General features: G+C 47.5%; 1 protein-coding gene across 4 annotated transcripts in view; it reads left to right on the top strand.

Moving 5' to 3' along the window:
- Positions 1-22146, top strand: part of LOC119159598 (Tousled-like kinase) — a 157584-nt gene that overhangs the window by 99613 nt on the left and 35825 nt on the right. The window lies entirely within an intron of this gene.

Raw genomic sequence — 22146 nt, 5'->3', positions numbered from 1 at the left:
AATAACTGCTGCCTGTAACGATTGTCACTGCGATAATGGCAACAGCGCTATGTTTTTGTTACAATTTACAACCGCAAGAGAAGAATTAACTCAGTGGACTGAGGAGCAGGTAGAGTTTATCGGCGGTTACTGCCAAGTTTAATATTCGTTTCTCGCTCCTTCCAAAGGGCGATATCTTTCAGGCTTTATGACGCTTCTATGCTCATTCGATAGATATGCCAACACAATGAGTGTGATGTTTTTCGCGCAATGCACAGCACAGTCGTGCCAGCGCACCTCTGTTGCTCTGTCATTAGGAAGAACTACATAACGGCTTGGCCGAAACTAATTCAGTGTGCCAGAAATATATATTGGTTTAGTAAGCATACTAATTGATGAGTCTGTGTTCTCGCATAAAAAGTCAGTGGAGTGCCGGTGAGTGCGACCGGCGGCTGCCAGTAAGGGGAGGAGAGGCGTACATTTGGTGGAAGTGCTGCAAGCGCGTCGCATTGATGTTTGTCGCTTCTTGTGCGGACACCGTACACAGTAAAAAAGGCTTCATTTAGGTTGAATGATGCCACAGCTGTGCTGTATTGTCATTTTTACTCGTCAAAATCACGTATTCTGAAACCCAGAAGCGCCGATAACACTTATACGAGCTCGGTCGGTATGACTAACCTTTGGTGGAAATCATGGTGGTAGAACATAAGGGTGAAAGGGGGCTCGCCTCGACGCATGTCGAAAGTGAAAGTTTATGCATATTCGCGCGCACTTCGTTAAATTAAATGTACGGCTCAAGCAATAGAGTGTGCAAGAACTACCAGACTTGCGTTTCTAGCGTGGCGACATCAAGTGATCGCTGTGTTCTGCTCTAACATTGAAAGGGGCAATTGCGAACTGGAGCTCGTTTATTTGTCGACAACTGCACGCCGATGTAAAACAGTTATTGTGGCTGTTCACAGTGACACCTATAGTTTTCTGAACATCAAAACAAAGAAGCACATTGCGGATGTCAAACTGATGTAAGTACGTGCGCGAAATTTAAACATATTCCTGGCCGCATATTCTACCCTCCACAAAAATTGAAGCGTTGTTGACACCACAGAAATAAAAAAATAGACGGGCTAGAAAGCGTAACGAGCAGCGTTGGTTTCTTTTGACCGTAAACATATATCTGCGCACCAAGAATGAAACATAACAAACAAGTGATTTCACATACTGTCATGTGCTTTTTCATCATGCTACCATCATCCACCAAGCTTCCATCACGACACCGTCATCCACCTTGCTCACGAAGCCTTCCGCCAAACACGTTTTGCCTCGCCACCATCAGCCATCATTTTCCGTCATCACCACCATTGGCTTGCCACCACCACCACCATCTGCCACAATTTTTTCCACTCTAGCCATCATCAGCCGGAATTTTCCACCGTCACCAGTATTGGCTCGCCACCACCACCACCACTATCTGCCATCATTTTTTCCACTCTCGCCGTCATCAGCCATTATGCCCACCACAGTTTCCACCATATCCACTAATATTTCCACCATATCAACTATTCTTTCCACCGTATCCAATAACGATTCCAGCATCCACAAACCCAGGATTTTCTATAGGGTTGCACTTTTTAGGCAGTGAAGTACTGCTGTTTTTATTTATGTCGAAGGCGGACTGACGCTAAAGAATAACAATAATTAACTTATGGTCTAACTGACACTTCTCAGCCGCTCAGCTGGTTGAACGTAGGGACAAGTGCAAATCGTTGACATGCCATCACACCCGAACACTGCAGTTTGTGATTGAATCACGCGCGATAGTATATCACACCTTGCCCAGTTCGCTTGATTTGAGAAGCGCTGGCACGGTGGAAACAGAAAGTTGAAGCGTGAGGCCTGTGCGCTGGTCGCCACAGCTGCTGTGGTGTACCAACTTTTCCCATAAGCGCTTGCGCGTCCTTTCGTGACGCTAGTGGGCTTGAACAAGGTCTATTGTATCTGACTGCAGGTCTGAGTAAATTCGGTAGACCCCTGTTTGCAGCAGTAGCAACACAACTTTAGTAAGCCGAAAAGAACAGGACCTGATATCATCTCCAGCTTTCTTCGGCATTCTTATATATATGCACTATACCGGGCCGTGACAGTCTTTCGGGCTACGGCAAGTTATCTTTTCATCCACTTTTCTTTATTCACATTTACATCACAATTATGTGTCCCTTATACTTTCCTTCCATTATTGCCTGTTAGATTTCATGAATATTGTGTCTAACAAAAAAAAAAAACTAACCCTTATGTGTATACTTCTTACCTTAATTCATTAACGCTCGTTCTGGCAGACGTGGTGCCTTTAAGTAGTAGATATTATTGATGAGCTGCCAGCTCGCAATAAGTTCATGTGCTGCATGGCGCCAAACAGGCTGATAAAGACAGTTCCACACTCGCCGCCATGGCTGCTGCTGGCGCTGACTGACACGCCCACATTTAATTGACATTTATACCCAATAAAGTGGATGGGGGGATAGCCCCCGTGGTAGCTCAGTTGGTAGAGCACCGAACTCGTTGTAATTCGAAGGTCGCAGGTTCGGTTCCTGCCCACGGTAAGTTATATTTCTGTCCACGTTTCTCTCTTCGCATTTACATTACAATTAGGCGTAATAACTTCCCCTATACTTTTCTTCCATTATTGTCTGTTAGATCTCATTAATATTGGATCTAAAAAGAAAGAGACGAGCCCTTAAGTGTACACTTCTTTCCCACACACACACACACACACACACACACACACACACACACACACACACACACACACACACACACACACACACACACACACACACACACACACACACACACACTTTTGAACTTCGTCTGGTTGGATCTGCCCGCTCTACACAAAGCGACGATGTCACGTGATGACGTCACAAAAGTAGGCGATTCGTGAAATCACGTGATGGATGATTTTTTCGTATCACTCGCGTCGACGCCGCCACCACGGAACAGTTTTCGCGTTTGACGAGGTATCTAGGATTTTACTAAAGATACAGTAGAAAGAACTCTGGCGCTAGTGCCTATGGGAGGTGCAACGCATGGCGCATCAGCGAGCACGGGAATGGTGTGGTGAGTAGTACACGGATTTGTCTAATATTCGTACTTTCGGCTGCCTTTGGTTTCGCGTGGCTTGAAGCTGCTTTGTCACTGAACGACAATCGGCAAATGCTCAGCAGTTTCACCTCGCCATTCTAAACATTTAGACTAACCAATTCGAATCGCCTCACGAAGTTCGCAACGGTTCGTTCTTTTATTCGAAACAAAACTGCAACACTGCAGTAAACGAAAGCCACAAGTACGATTGGAGGCCCGCAATTACGAAGACTAGGCAAATCCGCGCACTACCCATCATTCCCGTGGTCGCTGAACGATCGCAGCACCAGAGTCTCCTCCCGTTAATTTTAAGGAAACTATGCATCTGGGACTTTCGCCTTCGAATATGCTGGTTGCATTGGCCGTGTACAGGATCGGATTACATTTAGGCGCCGTGTCTTTTGTGACCTCGTGCCGCGGCGTCTCTTCCTTTTGTTAACGCCTGCCGCGCACGGCTCCTGCTTCCACTCGTTCTTCTTTTATGTAAGGCGCGCTTAATGATTTATGTCAGCGGCGCATTCATTCGACCGCGGTTTGCGTGCGCTCGGCGTCGGAACACGGCGGGTTCCAGCTGTGTTTCTGGGCGTAAAAGTAATGCCTCTTTCTCTCTACCCCTGAGCCTTCGGTATTATGCGCGCGCATTCAATCTCCGACCACCGGCTGTGATTGACTTCTTTTTTTTTAAATCGGCACTTTCAGAAAACCACTGTGCTAAATCATGGTTCTTCAACACTTTTTTTTTTTCTGCCAGAGCACATTAGCCAAGACCAGCCACCTTTTCCTGCCTTTATAATAAAGTTTTATGTCGGGACTCTTTCGACGTTCGAGTCTTTGTTTCGTCGCCATGATCGTTTTGCCGATTGTTATGCCTGTCGCGCTCTACATACGCTGTAGCGGAAACAATGTTCTCGGGGGACGCCTGTTCTCGGGCGCGTCCCCCGAGTGACATCCTTAATGAATCTCACTTGCTCACTCTTCTGAAGACACGTCGGCACGTGTGTGTGATGCTGGGATTGTTGCAGCCTAGAGTTTCATACTAAATTCACTAGAGGGAACTGTGGCGCTGTTATCGTCTCAGGTAACGCTATTATGGCAGCCGCCATAACGCCGAGTATCAACTAGATTTGTCTTGCGTTCGTGTTTGAGACGTTACAGATATAGGCGCGCGTTACAGAACGCTATAGGTGGCCTAAACTGTTCGGGAATATGAGGGAGCAGTTTGTCAATACTTACCGGTACAAAATTCGGAGCGATTCATGTTTGCTAGGAACAGAAGGTAAAAAGGACTCTGATATCATGCTTTTACGTCCGGGCTCAAACGGAGCAAATTGGAGCTTGTGTATCGCGGGGGATTTCGTACAGTCACGGAGTCGCAGGGGTGAAGGTCAGTCAACTCTATTTACTACAAGCGCTTGTTTTGTCTCAATTTCTCGTTTCCCTCTATCTATATTTTCCCGCTGATCTTCGTTATATATATCAACAGGCTTATGCTGACTTTGTGTGCATCATTCCCTCGCTGGCAAAATCGCCATGCTTGCAGCTCCCATGGATACCTATTATTATTATTATTATTATTATTATTATTATTATTATTATTATTATTATTATTATTATTATTATTATTATTATTATTATTTGCGAAACTTAAATAGTCACAACTGCGTAACTTCCCAGGGTGTTCGATTTTGGTGTCGCTGCTGTAGCGTGGATCGTGACCAGAAGAATAAAAATACACTTTACACTGTTCGCCTTGTCTTCAGTGGAGGATATCGCGCCGTCGCTTCTTCCGGTGTGTTCCCGTGAACCTCCATTTCTGTAGGCCCCGCCGTGGTGGTCTAGTGGCTAAGGTACTCGGCTGCTGACCCGCAGGGCGCGGGTTCGAATCTCGGCTGCGGCGGTTGCGTTTTCGATGGAGGCGGAAATGTTGTAGGCCCGTGTGCTCAGATTTGAGTACACGTTAAAAAACCCCAGGTGGTCTAAATTTCCGGAGTCCTCCACTACGGCGTCTCTCATAATCATATAGTGGTTTTGGGACGTTAAACCCCACTTATCAATCAATCAATCCATTTCTGTAGCACCGATGTGTAATTGGCTGAATGGATGTAACCTTTAGAGACTAGACTACGCCGACTGTCATTCCCGACAATCGTAAATGCGTTGGTAAAGGCCTATGCGGGAGCTTTCCTCGACCGAGAAGGAAGAAGTGGAAAACGAAAAAAAATAAAGGAAAAAAAAAAGAAAGCAAGGGCGAAGATAATGATTAGAGCTAGTGCCTGGCGATTCCGTTAAAGGGCAGTGCTCGAATCAAAGTACCTCCTGTTTCTCGTGTAACAGCTGGGAGACACACGCTTGACACGAATCTCATCTCGCCTTATCTAAGGTACTCTGTGTATCGTGCACCCTGCTTGCGCACTTTGCGTTCGGATGCTGATAACAGCGGTGCCTTCTTTGTTTTCTATCTCTTTGGATGCTCGTACATTGTAGAGCTTGCGGTCATAAACGTACGGTAGATCTCACGTTCTGCTTTAGGTCCTTTTTTTTCTTCATTCTTTTATGATTTACTTTTGAAGCGACTCGATATTTAAGGAGCGCATGTTATGCAAGACGTCTTGATAGGTTGAATCTAATGGGACATCTGATGCTATTTATAACTTTTTGTGACCTCATTATTACCCAACCTGACCGAACATATTCTCATCATCATTCATTCATCACTCTTCATTTCAGCATTCATTTGAAACGAATGCTGGGACAGAAGCAAAAACGCCGCTATCATTAATGTTTTCCCCTTCGATACCGTTGAGCAGTAGTGATATGCGGTACGGTAACGGGTCTTTTCCGCGATTGGTTCGCGAAAAAGAGACAGCCCAAGTTTCACGCCCTCGAATGCCGTAATTGAGGTGATAAGGTTTGCTTAAGCCATAAAGATCGATAAATCCAGTGTGGCCTCGTTTGACGCTTTCTTTATACTTCATCGCAAGGTTAAACTCGTAATTGCAACGAACGATGGGACAACATTAAAATTAGCAAATATCGGACTTGATATGGCTGTCACAAAGAACACACCCAACGTGCCGTAATGCTTTCTTTATTTTTTTAAAGCTCATGCTGCCTGTGCGAAGTCCGTTCAGTATTTCCTCCACTTGTGTTCTAACATACGTAGGCTCTCTCTCTCTCTATCTCTCTCTCGCTCCCTCTCTCTTTCGTGAGCTGCTCGTCCTACATTGGCTCGTTTTCCACTTTTATTTAGTTTTTTTTTTTTCATGTACAAGCGTACCACGCTTGGAAAAAGAAGCCAGCAGGGAGAAGAAAGAAAGAAAGCGCCAAGAACGCACGGCCACGTGGAAGGGGCTGCTCGAAATGCTGTCGACTCTGCGGCGGCCATGGTTGGCGACGTGGCCCGCTTTAGCGTCGCCGGCGGGGCTGTTGCAAGGACGCGAATTTTCTCGGTTGCCGAGTGACTTGTTGGAGGCGCGGTTGGCGTATGTCTTTTCTGGCCCTGTATTCGGCAGAATTATTGGGGAGTTTTCGAATAGGGGGGCCCCAAATAAATAGCGTCACGGCCACTGCGCATGCGCGAAACCCAAAGTTTTGGGTTGGGGACCCCATCTCTCGAATTTAGCGGGAGCCCGCCAAAGCCTACCCCAAACGTTTTGGGTCAGACAAACGTGACTGCACCCACTGAAGTGGCGGCTCTCGGCCAAAACTAGAGTGACATAGCAATGGGGGGGGGGGGGGGGGGGGGAGTCCCAAGTGCCGCAGACCCAATTCGAAAACTCTTCGCTCTTGCTTGACCCAAAACGTCCGTACGCCAAAAGCTTCGGCACTTCAAACTTTTGAAACCCCTATTCGAAAACTCCCTATTGAATGAATCCTTGGCGATAGTGGAAAGTGAACTGGCACAGTGCATACTGCGCTGCGTACGCTTTGAGTGTATTACGAAGAGACGTGCGATGAAACTAGACACGTAAGTCATTTGGGCCGTCGCGGCCGCATGACGTGGTACTTTAGTGATTGATTTGTTAGAGGATTCCACATCTTACTGCTTCTATTTCGTCTTAGTTAAAACTTATGGCACTTGCAAACGTGGTAACTAAAAGTGATCGAAACGCTAAGATGTCCCGTTAGCCTAGCGTCGACTGGAAGCTATTCGGTTGCGCCAGCTACTAGTCCTTCCGTTGAGAATGATATTTATTGGGCCACCCCTGCTTAGGAAGAGGATTAGCGACCGACAATGGGTGCACCTCCTTTCCGTTTCTGGCCGAGTGCCTGCATTGCCTGCCCTAACCAACTTGACTGTTTGCAGCTGTGCTTGTAATTACCTTGCCCTTCGCAGTGGCTGGGAGAGCTGGATTGCGTAGCCGTGCCGTTTAGGTTGGGGTGGGAGGGGGGTGTAGTTGTTTATTTGCGGCTCCCGACCTCTGTACCGCAGTGTTTAAAGCCGCGCGACCAGGGAAGCCGTGCGCCTTGAAGCTCGCCAAGTCTGCCCTTTGTTCTAAGTGTCCTAGATCGCTGCTCCGCTTCTTTCTCTCCCTTTTCTCATCTTCGCCAGCTTGCACTTCGTATCACTGATTATGCAGCCTTTCCTATGATAATTACCGGGGGAAACTGTGACGCGGGCGTGCAGTTGTGTGTATTGTTGAACTGCGTGCATGGAGTTGTCTAAACTCGTTCGTTCAGTTCTTGAAACTATGGTCGTGACTTCGCAAATTCATCGTATAAGTTTACAATCGTTTTTGATAACTACGCCTGAGTTCATGCATGGTACCTTCGTGTGTTGGAGAGAATGATTCTTTGATCATTTAGATCAATATTAGCGGTACCCGAGACGTGTCACCAATATGACGTGTTTTCGACTCCCGCAATCGCTTCCGGCTCGTAAAGCTAGCCTAAGTATCGCCTTTGAGATCTGAATTCGTAAATGTATACTGCGCGATAAAATCACCGCAATGTGCTTGGAACAAAATATAAAAAAAGGGACGCGATAGTAAAATGTGCTTACCACCGTGTGTCTTATTTTTGTGTGCACATGCCGGGAAACTAATATAATGAAAGGACACATTTGCGCCACTTACAAGCTCTTCTTCACAATGAGAATCACGGTCATGATAAATTAAGTATATCAATGATTGCTGCTTGCCACAAGTGACTTAAATATCATGAATCTTAATATCCATGCTAAAATGCGTGTTGAAATCTACACGAATTGGACTAATTGGTAGCAAGTACCGACACAAATGATGTCTCAAGTTGGATAACATCTAAAAATTCGATGCAGTTGATCGCCGGGCTTTGAAATTTGGACTAAAACACATAGAACGCGTCGCAGTGACGCCTACCGTCGGCCGTCCATCACCCCTTCGTCTTAGCTGAACGACTGCAGCGCCATGGCTGCTTCTAGCGGTTTGTGTAGCAACCCTTAGTTCGTGTCGCCAGAATGTCGAACGCTTCTAATTCGTCCCACCCCTCCTCCCTCGAGCGTGTTTGTCGCTTCCTGGAGATAACAAATGAATTGTCGCGTTTTGCTCGAGTTCTCGTTCCTTCGAACGCATCCTTCTCTCATTGTGCCCGGCGTGCAGGGAATGTTGTAGGCCCGTGTGCTCAGATTTGGGTGCACGTTAAAGAACCCCAGGTGGTCTAAATTTCCGGAGCCCTCCACTACGGGTCTCTCATAATCATATGGTGGTTTTGGGACGTTAAACCCCACATATAAATCAATCAATCAATCAATCAATCAACCGGCGTGCAGGGATCGTATCGCGCCGCTTCGTGCGAGAAGCTCACCCGCTCCGCTCCTCGTGAAAAAAAAAAAATGTTTGTTTGCTGACGCTCTTTATCTTTTCGACTGGCGTTTTAGCAGCTTCCCTCGCTCCTCGAGCCAGAGCTGCGTGTTTGCGCAGCTGCTGTGTGAGTAATGGCAACCTGCTTCTCTGTTTAAAATGCTCTTTGGGTATGCGGCCATCTCCGGATTTCGACCGTATACACGAAAGTAAGTCTTGGCTTCCTTATAAATCGAGCGCTGAATCGCACTCGTGCGGCACCCGTCAACGACGATGGAGGCATCAGGCGCTTGGGGTAGCAAGAAAATGAAACGCTCTCTGAAAATGTCGCAGTGCTCAAGTGTATCTTTTCGAGCGCATCCCGGCTACGTCCATAATCATCTCGTAGGTGTTTAATAAATGCGTGACCGTCTCCTCCTCCCCCCGCCCCTTCCACATTAGAATGCACACGTGCACCGGCGGGCCCTATTTTGCTGCATCTACTCGCCAGGCTACGTGTTCTGGAGCTACCGTTGGATCTCGAAAAAACTGCATTGCCAGACGCCTCGCTCTATAGAAGATTTCTCCAGCGCGCGGTTGGTGACGAATGAATGAAAAAAATCGATTCTTTCATGAGTGTTATTGCTCGCAGACATGGGGAAAGGGGTCGAAAATAAAGAGGAAAGAACGCCAAATCGTCTCCAGGTGGGGAAAGCCAAGAGACAAACTTGATTTTTCACCTGTGGATGAGTAATTTCAACCTGTTTGTGGTGCGGCACATACATGTCTGTGGCGAGGGCTTTTTATGAGGACTGCCTTTGTATGCGCTCATGTAACATAAAATGGTAACTGCTGGTATCAAGGGCAGTGCATTCATACCGGAAAAAAGCACAGCTGCCTTCAAGAACAGCGTTTTGAGCTTCGCGGCTGTCTAGCCAGTTAAGTACTGCTTACGCAACGTTACGTCCGTCATAGGGTTGCGAACCAGAGCAGGCGCTTTTAAAGGGACCGTCAGCTCGTTAGACCGTGTGATTAGATTCTAATGTAAATGAGAAGACTGAAATATTGTGACAGATTCAAGCATTCTTCTCGTGAGCTAAGTAGGATTTATATTTTTAAATCGTGCTTAAAAGTAAATAAACTAGAGTGCCTCGATGTCCTCTCCTCCGCTCCGATGCGGGGCGCTCGCATCAAGGCACCCTTAGGGTGCCTTGATGCGAGCGCCCCGCATCGGCGCGCGCATCGAGGCACTCTAGGCACCCTATAACAAATCGGCACGTCGCGTTGTCTAGCGGAGTAGCTTTGAAGCTTGATAATGGAGCCGAATACATTGCTGTACACAGTCGCGTAGTGTGATGCTGTCCTGTGCGCCAGGATTGGACCTGAAAATTACATTATGTACGATTATGTACTATCAACAGCGAAGGTTTGTGGTACGTTGGATTTACAAGAAATGCGCTATATCAGTGCATAATGCTCGTAATCAGGCTGGTGACTGTATAGGTCGGTATGCCAAGTACAGTATGGAACATTTATTTCGAAATTACATGCCCAGACAAAGTGAGAATTTAGCTTTATCGAACATGTCGCGTCCCGCAAATTTTTGCTGTTGGGAGTACATTATCGTCCGGCCCTGCCCAATTTTTCGCCGCTTAGAAGCTGCAGGTGTGATGGTTAATCGCAGCGACCCCCCCCCCCCCCCGTCTGTAAAAAGAAAAGCTTCTCAATGTCTGTCCCAACGTGGGAGCGGCCCGCGATCCTACCCCTATAAAACGGGTGTGGAACACTTCAGGACCCCGATAAAAGTTTTTCATCCATCCATCCATTCTCAATGTATGCAAAAATGAAAACGATACGATGGAATGCTTCTCACAACGGCCTGTCTTTGGTCCCTTGATGCAACATCGGGGGCTCCCGGTAGCCATTATTGTAAGAAAATTCGCACGGCCATTACCCTGCACACTAAACAAGACGACACAGACTCGTCCGAGTAAAGATGTGGTGTTGCCTTGGTGCTCTTCGTAGATGATTGAGGTAGGGGGACGCCCCCCCCCCCCCCCCCGCCGCCTCTTTTCTTACTGTGCGCACGCCTATATACGGTTACATTGATGCACCAGCGCTAACTGGTGAACGCAATCCTGTCGCGTCCTCTGATTCATTTAGGTATCCTTTAAATATGGACCACTAAGCCACCTCATGACCACGGCTCGTGCCTTGTGCGCGTGCGGCGCGGCACGTAGAGGCACATAATAACAGAATAGAGCCCTAAAGGAACGAGGCTTATTTTATCCTCGCCCTTTGTTCACACGAGGCTCTATAGCGCGGTGAGAATTTTTTTTTTTCGTCTTGACGAAGACCTTGGTCATAGCCGAACCCTCGTCCTTTCCTCGCGACGTTTAACCTTCCTTGTTTGTCAGCACTTGTGACGTTTTCGCGCAGGGCTCCTTGCAACTGCATCCCTGCGACCGCTGTTTCCATAACGGTTTTTTTTTCTTCGGCACGCCATTTGGAAGGAGCTGTTCTCACCGCTGCCTGCCGCTGTGATACGACAGCTGTGTTTCCCATGAACACTCCTTGTTTGTCCGTAGCTGTTCAGCAGGATTCTCTTAACTCTTTCGTGGCGTCCTCGCTTTCCGTTACGAGTTTTGACCGTTTCGTCGCAGCTTCTTCGAAGAAGTATATAATGCTGTGCCCCATGTGGACAGCTTCTTTGACGCGTGTGGCTTTTCGGGGAGACAAAAGCAAGACCGAACAAACGCAATAATGCGTTTGCGAACTAGGTTTTTTTTTTACTTTTCCGCCACTTAAACGGTTGACTTTAAAACGCTGCACATAATCGAGCGTCGTTGTGAGCTTCTGTGGCCGTCGCACTGTCTTTGCTGTTCAAATGTAGCAGTTAGGTTTCCGATTACCGTTAGACATCTCTGAGTGATCCCTTGACATTCGACTAGTGGTTTCACGATGTCAGTTTAAACTAGGATGCCTGAACTTTATAAAATCGATTGTGTATGGACGTATAGTGGCGTCGTTATTGATCGCACTACAGATAGCTGCGCCGCGATTCACCGTGAAGCTACGCGTTAAACGGTTCGTAACAAAAATTGTCTGCATGAACTCGTGTGGCGGCACTACAAACTTCCGCGGGAGCTAAGGTTCCACCTTTCAGGGGGAAGAAAAAAACGACAATGACAAGCGTTAAACTTTTTCACATTGCAACGCGCGTTTTCGTTTTATCCGCTACCCAACAAGTGTCACCGTCTTCACCTGACATCGACGGGCAAGGCATTCTACGTGCGCGCGTTTTACTTTCACCGCAGGTGCATGCTGTTTTATAAATAAAGGTATGAGGTCATCCGCAAAAGCTTTCACATTGCCACAGCCCTATTGTATGCATATTTCTTCAGTTGCACCGGTAATATTGCGCATTTGATTAACCTTTGTAGACATCACCTATAGTGAACTGTCCGCTAATGCGCCGAATTGGTGTGTGTGTGTGTGTGTGGGGGGGGGGGGGGGCTAAGATTTTCGTTAAGACATTTTGGGGGAGTTGTGTCAGGTAATATTTTCATGAGTTGACGTGGAAATAGAGCTTAGTGCACATAAATATATCATGTGTCTGGGCTTCACCGTGATTTATTCATTTATCCATTGCATTTTTTATACATGATATAATTCGCTGGGCAGTCACAGAGGTAGCTTTTTAAACACTGAGGGTCAAACACTGCAAGCTAGCGTAATTAATTCAAGTTCCACTTATACAGTAGTGTGATGAGGGAGGTGAGAGATCTGTTTTTCAATTTAATAATGGGAAATGACATTGTTATGGGTTAATTAATGTACCGTCGACAAATCTCGCGTTAACTGAACCGTCGGTCAACTTCAGGCTCCCAGTGGGTGGGGATGGAGGTGTGTGTTTTACTGAGGACATTAATTAAAACGTGTTTTTGAAGGCCTTCAGCAGGCGCCCCCCCCCCCCCCCCCCACACACACACCGCCGAAAAAAACATTCCTGGCTACAGGCCTGGCTTACTTGAAGTTACTATTGGCTGAGCTCGACGGCGCGATTCCCGGCTCGGTGGATGCATTCCAAAGATGGGGGCAAAATGCAAGGAATAAATGCATTTCGGTGGTCGAAGTTACTCTAAAGTCTTCCACTGCGATGTGCCTCCTAATCAAATCGCGGTTTCGGTAGAGTGTACTAGTTTCGGTTCGTGAAACCCCAGCCGTCATTAACACCACACTTGAAGCTTCCGCGGATGTAATCTGGACAGGAAACCTCGTGGTCTGCGACCTCTGGTGACTTCCGGCCCCGTTCTTCTTTGCGCGGCATCTCTGAAGGAAACGCGCAAGGCTTTCGTGCACTCAAATGCGGGACATAAATTTTCCTTTTTTTGTTTTTTGTTCCCTTTGCGCGTTCGGGGTGCTGAAAACGCGTAGGTTCGCTACCGCGTTTTTGGAATTGTATTCCTTGAAGTGCGATTACTTGGACGAGTGTCCTCATTCTCTTTCTTGCCATAAGGCGGGCTATTATGCGGGATTCACTTCGTTTCTTGTGGCAGAACCGTGAAATTCCGAGCAAGCGCCCCCCCCCCCCCCTCCTTCCCGCTCACGGTGAAAGATGATGCGACAAGATTCGCCGCTATCTTGAGTCCAAATTCGACATGGCGGTGGTAGAGCCATTAAAATTAAGAATGCAGTGCGCTTTTGAATACGCGTGCACTCACCGTTTTCATTCACCCTCGTAGGGCGAATAAGAACAGTGAAAATGGTGGGATGGTTAATTTCTCGAAGAAGGGAGGGGGTGCTTGTTTTTCGGATTTTACGGTATATATAGTATACTGGGAGACTTGTAATCCTTTAGCTCAGTACGCGGGATAGTAGAGTCGTGGATGACGCAGCAGTGCGACGACCATTATAGTGACGGTTGCAGTGGCCAGGTGGTCTGTGTGTCAGGCGGTCGCAGAGTATAACATTGACGAACATCAACTTCAAGCTGTAAACGAGGAAATGATGGAAAGAAGCAAAGTGGAAGCGTTTTAATGGGTTTTCCTTTATTTTCCGTCTTCCACTGCGTGTGCTAAAGCGTCTAAGTTGCTTAAAGGGACACTAAAGTCAAATAAAAATTTACGTCAGAGTGAAAGCTCAAGTTATGACATCTAAAACGACATTATCAACATTAGTGCCCTACTTGCCGAGAAATTAAGGTAAATGCACAAGAACACAAGCGCCGCTGTAGGACATTTTTAAAATGATCCCGATTACGTCAGACGGACCGCCTACAATTAATCACTAGTGATTGATCTAACTGCATGAATAAAGAACATTCCGTGCATCAAGAGACGCAATAAAATGCTACTTGTTCATTTCTGTTTGATTCATGGAAAAAAGAACCATCGGACGTAGCTATGGGGAATGGCGCGAGTGGTTCGAAAATTCAATTTTCGCGTGGTCACGCGGAACAGGTGGTGCCATCTGACGGAGCGAAGTTGAAACAAAGGCGTCTGCAATCTCGAAGCCAATGTCAGGAAATTGATCAACGGACGTTGTTGCTGCTGTGGCTCCCGCTGCTTTCGGTCTGCTGCTACTAGAGCATTAAAGCCGGGCAACGTTGCGCACGGCAAAGTGACGTGAGTCGGTCCGGTCGGTCCGCTTCTTGAGGCTGGTAATTTGAAGTGCGCTAACCCGATGCGGAGCACTAAATCAGGACTTTATTTCAAAATGGGCCCTTCCGGGACAAAAGTAACACTACTAGGTTTCTGGACCGCCATCTCAACAATCAACGTCGGCCTAATAGTTGACTTTAGTGTCCCTTTTAAGAATCCTTTCAGTGCGTCGTATACAGTTCTAAAAAGGTGTCACAAGCTGGTGCTCTAGCGGCGGGCACGAACGTATTCGCCGCTCCGACTCCTTCTGAGTTGCGCTGTAAGTACGGTCACGGGCGCGCTAAGGCTATCTCTAGGCTTCTTCGTTATCTGCCACATTGAGCGCTAATCTATGACCGAAAAAAAAAAGCTTGCCCCCAGAGCACTAAAGCTTTCAATTTGACGCAATTTCTCACATTAGTGCATGGAAGTGGTCGGGACCACAGTTATTGCGCCCGCGATATGCGGAACTAAGCACAAGGTGCTGTGTGCCGCTGCTCGTGTTCGCGTAGACCTGAACACTGCAGCCGTAGTCGCGCTGCGATTGATCTGATGAAGCATGGGAAGTGTTGTGGTAATGGCGGCCGCATTTCTGCGTTCATTTTAAAGATATTTGGTATTTGAGGAGCATTTTCTGCCGCGCGACAATAATCTTCGCGTTATCCTTTACTCGCGTGAAATATATCAGTAATATTTCTAGGCACTATAGTGTGACATAGCATTCTTGACAGGAACGTGGCCAGCGCCGGGTTTTCAAGAAAGGAAACGCGAGCAAGTCAAATGACGATTATTATGGCGCGGCAGAACTACTCTCCAAAGGCAGCATTATTTCTGATCGCCGTATTCATGAACCGACCTTAACCTTATGGCGGTAAGCCCATTTATTGATTGATTGATTTGTGGCGTTTAACGTCTCAAAACCACCATATGATTATGAGAGACGCCGTAGTGGGGGGCTCCGGAAATTTCGACCACCTGGGGTTCTTTAACGTGCACCCAAATCTGAGCACAGGGGCCTACGACATTTCCGCCTCCATCGGAAATGCAGCCGCCACAGGTAAGGCTATTTATGAAAGGACGAGAGAAGTGTAAGAAAAGTACAAGGTGCGCTTCCCTTATCCTGTCGTAAGGGCTTCTTATGAAAGGCGCCCTTAACTCAAGTATAGCCCCTGGGGGCGAGGGTCGGTAAATTTTTGCCACAAAATCATTACCTCGAGCAGCAATAAATTAGCTTTACTTTTCTGCAAGAAACCAACAACAGTATGCGCAGAAGGAACCAAACATAAACAGTAGCAATGTTTGTTTAGGCACCAGCTAGGGGCACGTTTTTCGTCTGGCCACTTTTCTGCAACTCCCGTCGACGCAGGTCACTTTTGTTATTTCGACGGTTTGTATGTTTTTGCTGTGTTCGGTGGTGTAATCATGCTCGCTACAACTTTTGCTGTTTTCTTTTACTTTTTTTAAATTTCACTAGATTTATTTGATGTTTCAGACGTTTTACAGCTTTTTTTACGAAGTTGCATTTATTGTGGAACGGTGCACTGAAGGTAACTTCACCGACGAAGTGGCTACGTCTTGACGGATTTTGTGAACGAGTATACCAAGACGGACGCCGTGTGCCTTCAGAAAAAAAAAAAAGAAAAACGTGGGAGCAGCTCGCGATGGAATCCAGCAGCCGGCACACTGTGCATTCGTGAACGGCTGGCCAAACAACTAGAAAAGTGTTTATACGCCACTTCGAGAAGTTTTACCGGTACGGGAGAAAGTGTTTTTGCAAGCACAGCGGGTATCCGTTCGACTGTATATTCGTCACACAGTTGGCTGCGAAACATGGTCATTGCTCCCAAGTTTAAACGTGTCAACTCCATAAAGGTGCGATGCGATTAGCAGCTGCATGAGACGGGGCACAACGAACCCACGACCACGGATGGATATTTTCATTTCTGCTTGTCGTGGGTCTCAACCAGGTTCCGTCGATCGTTGAGAACTCACCGCGGCGGTGACGTGTAACGCGTATGCTGTGCCGTTCGATATTTCTTCTTTGCGGTCCTCGTAATGAACGGAATACGCAAAGTTGTCGTCCCCCGCCTTGTTAAGGAAGCCTTAAGGTAGGTTTTCGAAACGCGTTAACGGTGGACTTGTGGCTAACGTCGACTTAAGTCGTAAGGATAGGGTTAAGCTAGGTTTATGAATACGGGGGGGGGGGGGGGAGGTCAGAGTGTTGGCGAAACGCGAGAACTCCCGTGCGCTTGCATTCAGTTGCACGTCAAGCAACCACGGGCGTCAGCACGATATTGTCTTGTGGTGTGCGAGCCCGTGTTGCATACTGCTACGGGAGGCGGTGGTGTAGCTTAAAATTGGTGAAAGCAAGTGTCTTTCGCCCCCCCCCCCCCCCCGACACCTATGCAAGCAACCCCAGTAAGCCCGGCTCCCCCAATACGGCGTACCTCATAATCTTATTATCGTTGTTCGTGCGCGTAAAATCACGTACAACGCGTCGTGCTTCGTTTTCTCTATGGACAAGTTTGCCCTCACAGCTTTTAGGCTTCCGCCGCATTTTACAGGCTGCTTGATTCTCTCCATGTTATATCTTCTGATGTCGGATACCTTACGCCTATTGATTAACTTCCAAAGCTCCACTAGCTCTATTTTGTCGGTTGCATTTGGGGCTTTCGTGGTTTTTCGTCCCTGAATGATATTTTTTTGTCTCCTGAGATAGTTTGCCTGTGTCCTGTCTAGTGCCCGTGCCTCCAATTTCCATTGAACACTCTGATGATACTAGTAAGATTATCGTTCATGGCATCAACGCTAACGTCGGTTACCTAGTTTAGAGCCTCGAATCTATTCTGAAGCGAAACTCAGAATTCCTGTACTATCCCTCTCGCCGCTAGCTGATTAATTGGCTTCTTGCATATCAGTGTATTCCTTTTGTTTTTTCTTTTAAATCTAGCTGAATACGAACTCTTACCATTCTATGGTCGCCCCGCCGCGGTGGTCTAGTGGCTAAGGTACTCGGCTGCTGACCCGCAGGGCGCGGGTTCGAATCCCGGCTGCGGCGGCTGCATTTCCGATGGAGGCGGAAATGTTGTAGGCCCGTGTGCTCAGATTTGGGTGCACGTTAAAGAACCCCAGGTGGTCTAAATTTCCGGAGCCCTCCACTACGGCGTCTCTCATAATCATATAGTGGTTTTGGGACGTTAAACTCCACATATCAATCAATCAATCAACCATCCTATGGTCACTGCATCGGATCTTGCCAACTACTTCTACATTCTGTACAATGCCTGGGTGTGCACACAGAATGAAGTCTATTTCATTTTTAGTTTTGCCATTAGAACATCGCCACGTCCAAATGTGGTTAGCCCGTTCTCTGAAGAAGGTATTTAATATCTGTAAATTATTACGTTCTGCGAACTCTATACTGATAACTCCGCTCTGCCATTTCTAGAGCCGGTGCCATACTTCCTCACAGCATGATCTTCGGTCTGTTTCTTGCCTACTTTGGCATTAGTCACCCATCAGAATAGTATACTGTGTCTTTATTAATGGCTGACTCTACGTCTTCATAGATGCGTTCGACCAAATTATCATCGTGGCTCGATGTAGGCGGGTAGACCGGTACCTCCTTCATTTTGTACATTTTTAAAAACTTAATTATGATGCTTGCCACCCTCTCACTGATGCTATAGTATTTGTCTATGTTGCAAACGATATTCTTGTGTATAAGAAACCCCATCCCTAATTCTTTTCTGTCAATTGATCCATGTACGGTAGCATAGGACATGTTCGTTATTCAGCACTGTATACGCCTCACGTGTCCGCTTAACTCCGCTCAGCCCCACTATATCCCAGTGAACACCCTCTCATTCCTCGAATAGGACAGCTAGACTATCCTCACTAGATATCGTTCTAGCGTTGAAGGTAGCCAAGTTCAGATTCCAATTGCGTCCTGTCCGTACTGTTGCGACCGGCCTTTGTGGGACCGGAGATCCTGGATGAAAATGTCGAGGCAGGAGGAAGGGAGACTTGAAAAGAGTGTTTATTTACATTATGTACAGTACATGGCGAGCTCTATCTTACATGTTGACCTCTCAAACGTGGCGCTTCTCTACATGACTCTTTCGAATGAGCTGGGTGGCTCATTATAAAGGGTATGTTCTCCCCAGATCAGGGAACGTGTGCAGATGTCACTGTCCAATCACGGATCACACATAATCGGCGAGGGTGACGAGCATGCACGGCCCACGTGAACGTCCAATATTGATGCGTGGTCATTCCACTACCGTGCGTCACCAACGTGGCTCTTCTTCCTCGTCTTGTGTGTGCCGCTGGGCGAGGAGTCTCAAGCTCACGACAGCATACATCAAGGGCCGCCGCAACCAAGCTCATAAGAGTCCACTGAACTAGTTGCTCGTTCAATTAGCGGGGCGATTTGCGGCTGCCGCCGCATCCCTTCTAAGGAAGACGCTGCACTTGTCTCGAAGCGGCTTGCGGCGTCGTGGCGGCACGACGCCTCGCCCTCCGGCTAGGAGGGACTATACATGGCGGACATGAGCCGCGAACCGCGACTTGTTTGAGGATCAAAAGAACGACGCTCCCTCGTAAGCCCAGGCGTCAGTCGCAACAGTACCCGGAGATCCTTAGCACCCTTAGCTGCGTCGCAGGTCTGACCGCCGTCTTGGACAGTTGATTCGCAGCCGCTGGGGACTGAGGGCCAAGGGTTAATTGCTGTAATCATTGGAGGCAGCGGCCAAGTACTGTGCCAGGGTGGCCAAGCCTGCTCTGGTGAGGACGTGCATTACCGGCAACTGGCCGCCAGTGAGGCCGCACTCCAGACCCCCCCCCCCCCCCCCCCCTTTTTTTTTTGAACGATTTATGTTCAGCTGGCTTGTAATCCCAACTCTAGTGCTGCTGTGTTGTCGCGCCTGCCTTTCATCCGTTGTGGCCATCACTTAGCGGTTGTGTGGAAACTGTATTTTTTTTTAAATATGAATGAGTGACTTGTTTTGTGTGGTTGAAGTGTCTCTTCGTATTATTATATCGGACAGAATGTGTCCAATATATATCGCAGTGTAACACGTGATTGTCTGCACTATTGGTCAATTAACCTCGCATGTATGGTATTTATGACACGACATATCGCTGGCCTAGTATTCCACGCCGACAAGCCAAAAGGGCCGGCCGCTGGCGCATTGCGGTGTTGCTGCTGCTGATGATGATGATGATGAATCCACAGACATGGCTCGTACCCACTCAGGGGGATTGGCCAAGAATCGATGACTTAATTAAGTAAGTTTTTTTTAATATCGAAACCACCCACCAGAAAAAAGAATGAAAAAAGTAAAGACACCCTAGTCAGAATGAATGGAGTGCAATAGTTGCTTGTCACTCGTGCAGATAAGACAACTATTCATTACCTTGAATAAGAATCAGGATAGTTAAACAATGCTCTTGTGTTCGTTGGAATTATTTTTTTGCATGATTAATAATCACGCAATTAAAAGCTTAATTCTTTTACTTTCATTCAGGTACTTGCAAACTGCATAGAAAACGTTCTCGTGGCTGAAGCCCAGATCGTAAGCACCGAAGGAAAGTATGTTTTCTATAGTGAAATTCAACCCCAGGCTAGCGAATGGGAGGGCTAAGAATGTTTTCCTAAGCAATTTGTATCGGCGACATGATAAAAAATAGTGCTCTATTGTTTCCAATTCTGAACAAAAGTTGCATAGTGGTGATATCGCCAGACCAGCCCTATGTGAATAGAAATTTAACGGGGGGACACGACATCGAAATCTGGTCATTATGGTTTCCAACTGTTTTGTAGGACACCAATGACTTTTCCATGGAAATCTTAAGTGAGTAAATTCTGGTGTTGACAATATTGCTTCCATAGCGTCTGCACTGAGCGCAAGCTTTCTGTATCTTGTCGCCGTTATAGTGGCCACTTCGGGAAGGACTGATAGTACTGGCCCTTCCAATGCTGCTCGTGCTAGAGAGTCGGTGTTGCTTGGCTTGTTCGTAGTCATCCTCTTGCACCTAGTCCCCGCTACCATAGAGTTTCCCAATATACACTAGAAGGAACTCTGGCGCTAGTGTCTATGGGAGCTGCAACGCACGGCGCTTGAGCGAGCATGGGATTGATGGGTAGTACCCACATTTGTCTAATTTTCGTACTTCTAGCCTGCTCCTGGCTCAGTGTGTGTTCGTGTGGCTTGGAGTTGTTTTTCCACAAAAACATAAATTAGCAAAGGTTCACCGTTTGCACTTCACAACCTTAGTTTTTTAGGTTAACCTTTTTGAATCAAGTCACTAAGTTCAAAAGGGTTCGTTCTTTCTTTCAAAACAAAACCGTAACCAGCAATAAACGAAGCCGCAAGTACGATTCGCCGCCCGCAGGTACGAAGACAAGGCAAATGTGCGTACTACCCATCATTCCCATGGTCGCTGAACGATCGCAGTGCCAGAGTGCCCTCTAGTTAATTTTGAGAAACTCTATGCCCGCTACCACGCAATTACAGATGCCATATAAAATGCTCGTTGCCTGTCATTGTCTGTCAAGTCATTCGCCAGTGTGCTGCTGGTGAAAGCCGACGGATGGCGGTTTTGTTGCTTCTCCGCCCGGGTGCGTGAAGTCTAGAAATAGACGTGGGTTGGTCGCGTTTCGCGCACCGTGAAAACACTCGACACAGGAGGTGGAATGTTATTTCACCTTTAGCCGCCCTAATCGATCGAGCCTACGTGTTGTCTCGGTGTTGGGGTTCCTTTCGAAATTCATGTACGAGTTTCATTTTCCGAGCTGTTTCTAAGTAGCACAGGTAACATGGGAAACTTCGAAACAGCGCGCAAATGAAAGGAAATGCAGGAAGGATTGCGTGTTGCGCTAGTGCTATGGAGCCGGGAGAGATAAACCGTAAAAGGAGGGGAGAAGTGCGGTTACACATAGGTGTTTTAGCGAGAGAGCGCCGCGTTTTTTGTGATGTATTTCGTTTCCATCGGGTCACAGTCGTCGTCACCTCCGCCTTACGTCACGGCACGTGCGACTGTACATGCCGTGAGTAGGTTCCGACGGGCGCCGTGGCAGCAAAGCGCGTTTGTTGGTCTGTATGTAGCTAGCGCGCTGAGCGTGGGCGCTTTTGTGGTTATATTTCTTCTGCGGCTTGATCCGATCTGCCGCCTGGCATGAAACGGAAAGAAAATGTGGGAGCGGCAGCAGTAATAATGAAGGCAGACGGGCTGGCGCAGTATCTCGCTTAAGATTATTCGATCACTCGCAACAGCGCCGTGTGCGTGTGTGTGGAGGCCGCCGCTGGTCGAGGGAGGCGACGTTGGCGTTTAGGCGGCTTCCTCTCGTTTTTGCTTGTGCATTCATTTATTTCTTCTCTCGCTCGCTTCTTCGTTTCGTTTTTTCCCCATCGTTCGTTCTCTCTTGTCTGTCGCTGGCTTCTTTTTTTGTTTCTTGTTTTTTTTATTCTGCGCCGTTTCTTTCTCTCCCGTTCTGTCCCTACGGTCGAGTTGGTTGGCTCGGGCGAAACGGTACGCCAGAGAAGAAGAGTCGCGCGCTTCGGAATGCGCCGTGAAACGAACGAGCGAGGTGGTGGATGCGTAGAAGCCGTCGTCTTCGCACCGTG

Source organism: Rhipicephalus microplus, chromosome 1 (genome assembly GCF_043290135.1).
Source record: "Rhipicephalus microplus isolate Deutch F79 chromosome 1, USDA_Rmic, whole genome shotgun sequence".
Lineage (NCBI taxonomy): Eukaryota > Metazoa > Arthropoda > Arachnida > Ixodida > Ixodidae > Rhipicephalus > Rhipicephalus microplus.
Note: the sequence above shows the minus strand (reverse complement) of the source record. Positions and strands in the feature narration are given on the sequence as shown.